A 6866-nucleotide genomic window follows, 5' to 3' on the forward strand; every position below is an offset into this window, starting at 1 on the left:
CCAGATTTTGTTGGCTACCTGGAGGAAAAGGACTTGATGATGCTGGTGGACAGTCACTGCACATGAGGCAACAGTGTGCCCAGGCAGCCAATAAAGCCAATGGCATCCTGGCCTGTATCAAAAGTAGTTTGGCCAGCAGGACCAGGGCAGTGATTGTCCCTCTGTACTTGGCACTTATGAGGCCATGCCTCAAATCACGTGTTCAGTTTTAGGCCCCTTAATACAGGAAAGAAATTGAGGTGCTGGAGCATGTCCAGAGCAGGGCAACAGAGGTGGTAAAGTATGTGGAGCACACATGAGGAGTAGCTGAGGCACCTGGGATTGTTTAGCCTGAAGAACAGGAGGATTAGGAGGACCTTATTGCTCTCTACAATTACTTGAAAGGAGGATGTAGAGAAGTAGATGTCAGTCTCTTCTCACAGGTAAAAAGCAACAGGACAAGAGCAAAAGGTGTCAAGTTGTGCTAAAGGAGGTTTAGATTAGATATTAGGAAAAATTTCTTCACTAAAAGGGTTGTCAGATAGATGCTTTCTAATATTGTCAACAAGAATTGTTGTGCTTCCTATTTTCCTTCCATTCTTTCCTTCTCTAAATACAGAACAAATGCTCTCCTGGCTCACAATAAAGATTCATTTCATCTAGTTAGTTATTTTTTGTTAATAATCTGAAGGAGAAACTAAAATAAAAGATACTAACAACCCCAGCAGATACAGTTATAGTTCACAGACATTCTCAGTAACTGATGAAATCACGTTTTGTGACAAAGTCTTCCAGCTACAACAATCAAAGTGTAAAACGCCTCTTGAAATAAAGATTATACCTTACCATGTTTTTAAATAAATAACAATGAGTCCTTTTCTCTGAATTTCCTAGTCCTTTCAAAAGTCTCTTTACAGTTCTATTGTCTGCAACATTTGGCATTCATGAGTTCCACAGTGTAATTATACATCATATATGAGTTAACAAATTTTGTTTGCTATAAATTTATTGCTTGGTAATTTCAGCCATCTATTTTTGTTGTTGCTTTAATTATAACAGAAATGTAATAATTTGATACTCAGTTTCCACTCTGTTCTTTTTGCACAGAATTCTCATACCCTATCAGCTTTTTTTCCTGAGATTTCCAAATGAAATCTGTGCCCTGTTCCATGTCATTGTTCATCCTTGTTTCTTATACTACATAGTTGTTAACTCTGAATTTCCTCTACTGTACTATCATTCAGCATTATGAAATATTCCTTCACTTCAGCATCCAGATTTAAGCCAGTGATCACCAATTTGTATAAAATTGTATTCCATGTGCAAACTTTAGCCTCACTATTCACCTTTTTTTTTCTATCTGTGATGAATATACTGAGTCTCAGCAGGTATTCTGGTGGGGTTGCAGCACTGGTAAACTACACTGAAAATTAATCTCTTTTCTTCTTTTTTATTATTTTTTTCTCAATTCTTTGCTTGCCAATGCACAGAAGGACTGTATCTCTTAGTTCATGTACTGGTTTGGGCTTGGACAGAGCTAATTTGTTTTGTAGAAGCGCTTATATAGCACCATGTGTCAAATGTCTGTCAAATGCTTGTCATGCTGCCCTGAAAGCAAGCAGGCTGGTGTGCTTGAAAGGTTGGGAGGGAATGCAGGTGGGACATCTGACTCTAACTAACCAAAGGGATGTCCAATAACATCATGCTCAGCAATAAAAGCTGTGAGAAATAAGGAGGAAGAGTGGGATGTTCAGAGTTACGGCATTTGTCTTCCCAAGTCACAGCTATGTGTGATAGAGCTTGGCTTTCCTGAAGATGGATGAACACCTACCGGCCCATGGGAAGTGGTAAAAGCATTCCTTGTTTTGCTTTGCTTGCATGTGTATCTTTTCTTTTACCAGTTAAATTCTTTTTATCTCAACTCATGAATTTTCACATTTTTAAATTTCCAATTCTCTCCCCCATCTCACTGTGGGGAGTGACCACATGGGGATGAGATGCTGTCTGGGGCTGAACCACAGCAGCTCCCCGGAATTTTATCTTTTTAGGAGAAATTGGTATGAGATCTTTCTGAAAGATTTTTACAAGCATCTGTTTCCACAATCTTATTTATTCTTTAATGAATCTACAAGGTATGCATAAAAACAGCATGTGTTTTTCTTTAATACTTCAGGTTTATTCATGTACACACTATTTGTTTTCACTGTTTGCACCAAGACATGACGATGGTCTAAAAAGTTATCTTTAAAAACATGTAATAAAAGTCACCTCCCTTTTCTTTGATACCAAGGATGATTTGAACCATATATTGGTTTAATGTACTAATTCAGATTGGAGATTAATATCCAAGATTCATATCAATTCAGATCCATATCTGAGATTCAGAGATTCATAATTGAGTCTTTGATGATTCTATGACTATGATGCATAACATATTCAGAGATTTCATATCTGAGTTTCTTAAGAGTGTCTTTAGAACATACTGAGCACCAGATAGATTGATTTGGCCAGTAGGATCCGAGCTTCACAAGGCTTTTAAAGCTGTGACATTCCTGCATTGCATTATTCATGAGCTACATTGTATGTTTGAACTACCTTCTTATCTACTAGTCATTCATGAATGATACTCTCGAACACCTTGTTATAAACTGTAGTAATACCTAAAACACTTGCAAAAAACCTCTTTTGCTCTGAAAAGAAAACTTTTTTTTTGAATGATTACCTATATTTGTTCTCCAGGCAAAACATAATAAACCATAAAGATCATACAAGAGTTCTTGCTTTTCCACTTTTGAAGTCCCTTTCAGCTATTCATCCTTCTCCTGTAGTTTATTATTTACAATATACTGTGATTAAATCTATATGACAGACAATTGTTGCTAATATTTTAAATATCAAGGAGTAAATTTTCCACTGATGGAGTTGTTCCACTGCAACTGGCCCCATCAGTACAGGCTCATTTCCACTTGTGACAAATAAAAGTCTTTGGAAGCATGGAAACTTCAAAGACAATAACACTGAGAGGCACAGCATTATGGATGCATGAATTCAGGGAAAGGCTGTTTTATCAAAGCTGGGGGGTAATTAATGCAAATCCCTAGACTTTCAAGCAGGTAAATAAGCATGAAAGCCTCACCCATTTTTGCAAAACTGTATACATTGGTTTGTTTTGGTTCAGGAAGCGGATGAGGCACTTGAAAAATATGACCCTTGTCAGGAATAAGACACAGATGCATTTTCTAGACTGTAAATTAGACTGTAGGTGCAGTGTAAATATGATAAATATAATTTGGATTGAAGCAGGAGGAGAGGCTGAAGTGTAAGGAATAGTTTCGAGAGAATGAAACATGTTGTCATGAATGTCTAATCAATAAGTAGAAAGCAAGGCACTTGAGAAAATAATGTGAAATGTGTCTGCAGTAAAAACTATGACTCCTGTTAATAATTAATCAAGTGGTATAACAACGAATAAATGAAAAAAAATAAAATTGTTTTGGTTTTTTTTTTTAGTATTATTCTTATAATTTTATCTATAGGTATAAGAAAGTAAAAACCCAAATATTTTCAAAAGAAATAATTTCCAAAAGGAAAAATATTTGGAAAAAGCTAATTCAATTTGAGGCAGATATGGAAAAAGACTATTTCAGCCTTGTGATTATTGACAATTCCACATTTTGCCTCTTAGGAAAAGTCACATTCCTGCAGAATTTGCCAGTAAGTTTGCAGGAATGTGACTATTTGTTTTTAGGATTTTTTTAATGCTCGGTTTCACCTCACTTTTAATACAATTACCGGAGACAGAGAGTCAGGATACAAATTTTACAGGTTCTGACAGCCTTTATTGGAAGATACATGTCATTTCAGCATTCATAAGAAGGGAGGGAACCAAGCAACTATAATTTAAATAAAACGGAGTAAAAGAAAAAGCATATTTTGAAAGAAAACTCCAACACTAACATTCTGCCTTGTGTCTAAAAAGTTTAAATATCTTTTTAGTTGAAGTCACTGCTAAAATTACATCACTGAATTCATCAAAATGTTTCAGCTCTGACAGACATGGACTAATAACTGGAAAATAAAACACCCTTCTGTTTCTTTAAGGATTGTAAAAAGATCCTTTTAAGTATTTTCTTTTCACAAAAAAATAACTTTTTTTTTCCTTAACAATTGCTTCACTGAATAGATTGTGGGAGCGTTTGTCTTATCTTAAATAACAGATGGGTACCTATCTTAGAGTCCAGATTATTTTCTGCAAAGCTTCTTTTTATTTTTTAAATTTATCTCCATTTCTTTCCCATACTAATGAAGTTTTCAATGTTTTTCTATGAAAGATCTGCATTACACAAATTTGTGCCAAAGTTCCAAAAGATATCCTGATTTTCACAAACAAGTTTCTATGCTGATACTTTTTACACATCTTTTCGTAAACTGCACACTATCCTTTGTCATTTTAATCTCCTAAACTATATTTAAATAAAATTCCATAGCTGTTTGGAGTTTGGCACAAGTCCATATTTTTTGTTTGTTTGTTGGGGCTTTTTTCTTCTCTAAGATCTATGTATTTCAGTTTGGTTTTGTTTGCTCAGTTTACTAATATATGATCCAGACTTTAAATACAGCTTTATGCATAGATGTCGTGGATGAAAGTGGAAGGCTTAGACAAAATAAAAGCAAACGGAAGGCATTAAGAAAATTACTTAACTTTTGTTTGCCTATCATGTCTATAAATGATTACCAATTTTAGAAGCAACCTCCTGCCAGCTGATAGCTTCCTTATTTAAATTAAAACTGTTGGAAAGTTGCTGGAATGTGCAATTTTGTGATACAGCAATAGGAGGTAAGAGGAATCAAAGGTCTAGGCAGAGATCAAGGTGAGCTTTTACTATAATCATAGTTCTTTTAACATTTTTCCAGATTCTGCATACTCATAGAACTACTCAGTAACCAATGCATTATGATCCCTGCCTCCCAAGCAAAGCATACTTAGATTCATATTAATGGCAACTCCTTTATTCACCCTGGTTACTAGATAAGAGATTTTGTTATATTTATTGCTCATGTGAGAGACAACATCATTCTTGATCTTCCAGTCTTCACTGCAAGAGAATTCTCTGGTAAGAAGTGTTTCTTCATAGATAGAATGGTATCACTTTTAAGGGTGGTGTCATGATCATAGCACGGCTTCAGAAGGTGGATGGGCCTTCTGATACTGTCTTGGACTCCATGCTGGCACTAACAGATAATATGGCTTTTGGGCAGGAAGCAGGAAGGACGGCACAGTAACCCATACCTTTCCCTGGAAGGTGCAATGTCCATCACTTGGTCTTAGGTACATATTTTTCAGGGTCACAGTTCTGATACTGTTCTATCTGCTTGTTAAAAGAAAATCAGTCCACAATTATCATTCCACACTGTTGAAAAACAGTTTTAGGGCTATGGCACTACAAAAATTGTTAAAAAATGTTACCTGCTCAGGTTTCAGTTCAGTGGCAGTGACCATCACTTGACGTGTAGCTAGGATTCATCTTCCTGGCTTTAGCCCTTTGAGAAACAGGCAGTGACACTAAGAGTTGAGTAAAATCAAGAGACACTTGAAAGAAATAGGTATTTCCAGAGAGTGATTCTGCTGACTGTAAACAGTATCCTGGATAAGCCTTTCTTTATCACCCTTTTGACTACTAGATAATGACCTGATACTACATAGCTAACTCTAGCCATTTAATAAGTGAGATTCATATGCACACCTTGATACGTTACATACCCTTCATCACTTTACACACTCGGTTATTACGTATTATTCAGGTGAAGGAGAATATTATCTTCTTATGTTTTACATGAAGCTCAAGCAAAAAGTGTATTTAAAATACACCATAGTGAATTATTCAAATTTCCTAATCCCTACTCAGCAGTCTGTTTATGATATTGTCTTCCATTTGACTACAAACTGGTATTGTATAAACTATTTTAATACAAGAGATTTTTTCTCATATTTAACTGATCACTACTTTCTGACACTTTTCTGACTACTAAAACTTCCCAATGCTTTCAAATTGTACCATGATTCATACAACTTTTTGGAATTACTGCTTTCTTTATTCCGTCTTCAGTAACCAGTTTTATGCATTCCTTTTAATAAGCTAATTCATGCCAGATGCCACTTTTTCTCATCTTCTTTTACGAAATCAAATTACAAAGAAAGTTAATGATGAAAACTGCACCATTGGGAGGTCAAAGAGATCATTTTCTGACACAGACTCATTAGATGATGTGGCACACACCAAGGGTGGCATTGATTATCATAGCCTCTGTACTCTTAAAGGTTAATGATCAGGATAATTAGCTGACCTATTGTAACCAGATAACATTCAATTGAGATAAGTGACAGGTGACCGTAGTTATTAAAACGGATTAGAAACAGACTCTCTGACATTGCAACTTACTTATTAAAAATTGCCTGTAAAAGAAGCTGTGGAAAACATCATCTGCCTCTTTTAAAAAGGTCTAGTTTAATAATTTCGACTCACTCTATTCTATCAATACCCCAAATATCTATCTTGTGTGTGAAAAAAGATTAGAGAGAGAGGTTTAGGAACAGAGTCTGTGGTGGAAATTTTAAAATGTAGTTGGTCACATATTACAAACGATAAAAGGAGGATTTAAAGCAACCCATGTGTTTATTTTTGACAGCATTATTCTACTGCCAGAGTAAGACTTTATAGAAGTCCTATGATAAAACTATTTTTGTTAAAAATGTTTCAGCATGTTCTATTTAAATTTATGGTGCTGCTGGCTTGTTTGTTTGTGGTTTTTTTTTGTTTGTTTTGTTTTTGTTTTTTTTTTTTTTTTTTTTTTTTTTTTTTTTTTTTTTTTTTTTTTTTTTTTTTTTT

At 35.0% G+C, this 6866-nt stretch overlaps 1 long non-coding RNA gene across 1 annotated transcript in view; it reads left to right on the forward strand.

The window, feature by feature from the left end:
* The first annotated feature begins 231 nt into the window (after window positions 1–231).
* Window positions 232–6866, forward strand: part of LOC108498206 — a 16944-nt gene continuing 10309 nt past the window's right edge. The window contains exon 1 of the long non-coding RNA XR_001875109.1: window positions 232–422. This is a non-coding gene — a long non-coding RNA (uncharacterized LOC108498206). The remainder of the gene's footprint in view (window positions 423–6866) is intronic.

The sequence above is a fragment of the Lepidothrix coronata genome, unplaced genomic scaffold, assembly GCF_001604755.1.
Source record: "Lepidothrix coronata isolate B3197 unplaced genomic scaffold, Lepidothrix_coronata-1.0 Scaffold57, whole genome shotgun sequence".
NCBI lineage: Eukaryota > Metazoa > Chordata > Aves > Passeriformes > Pipridae > Lepidothrix > Lepidothrix coronata.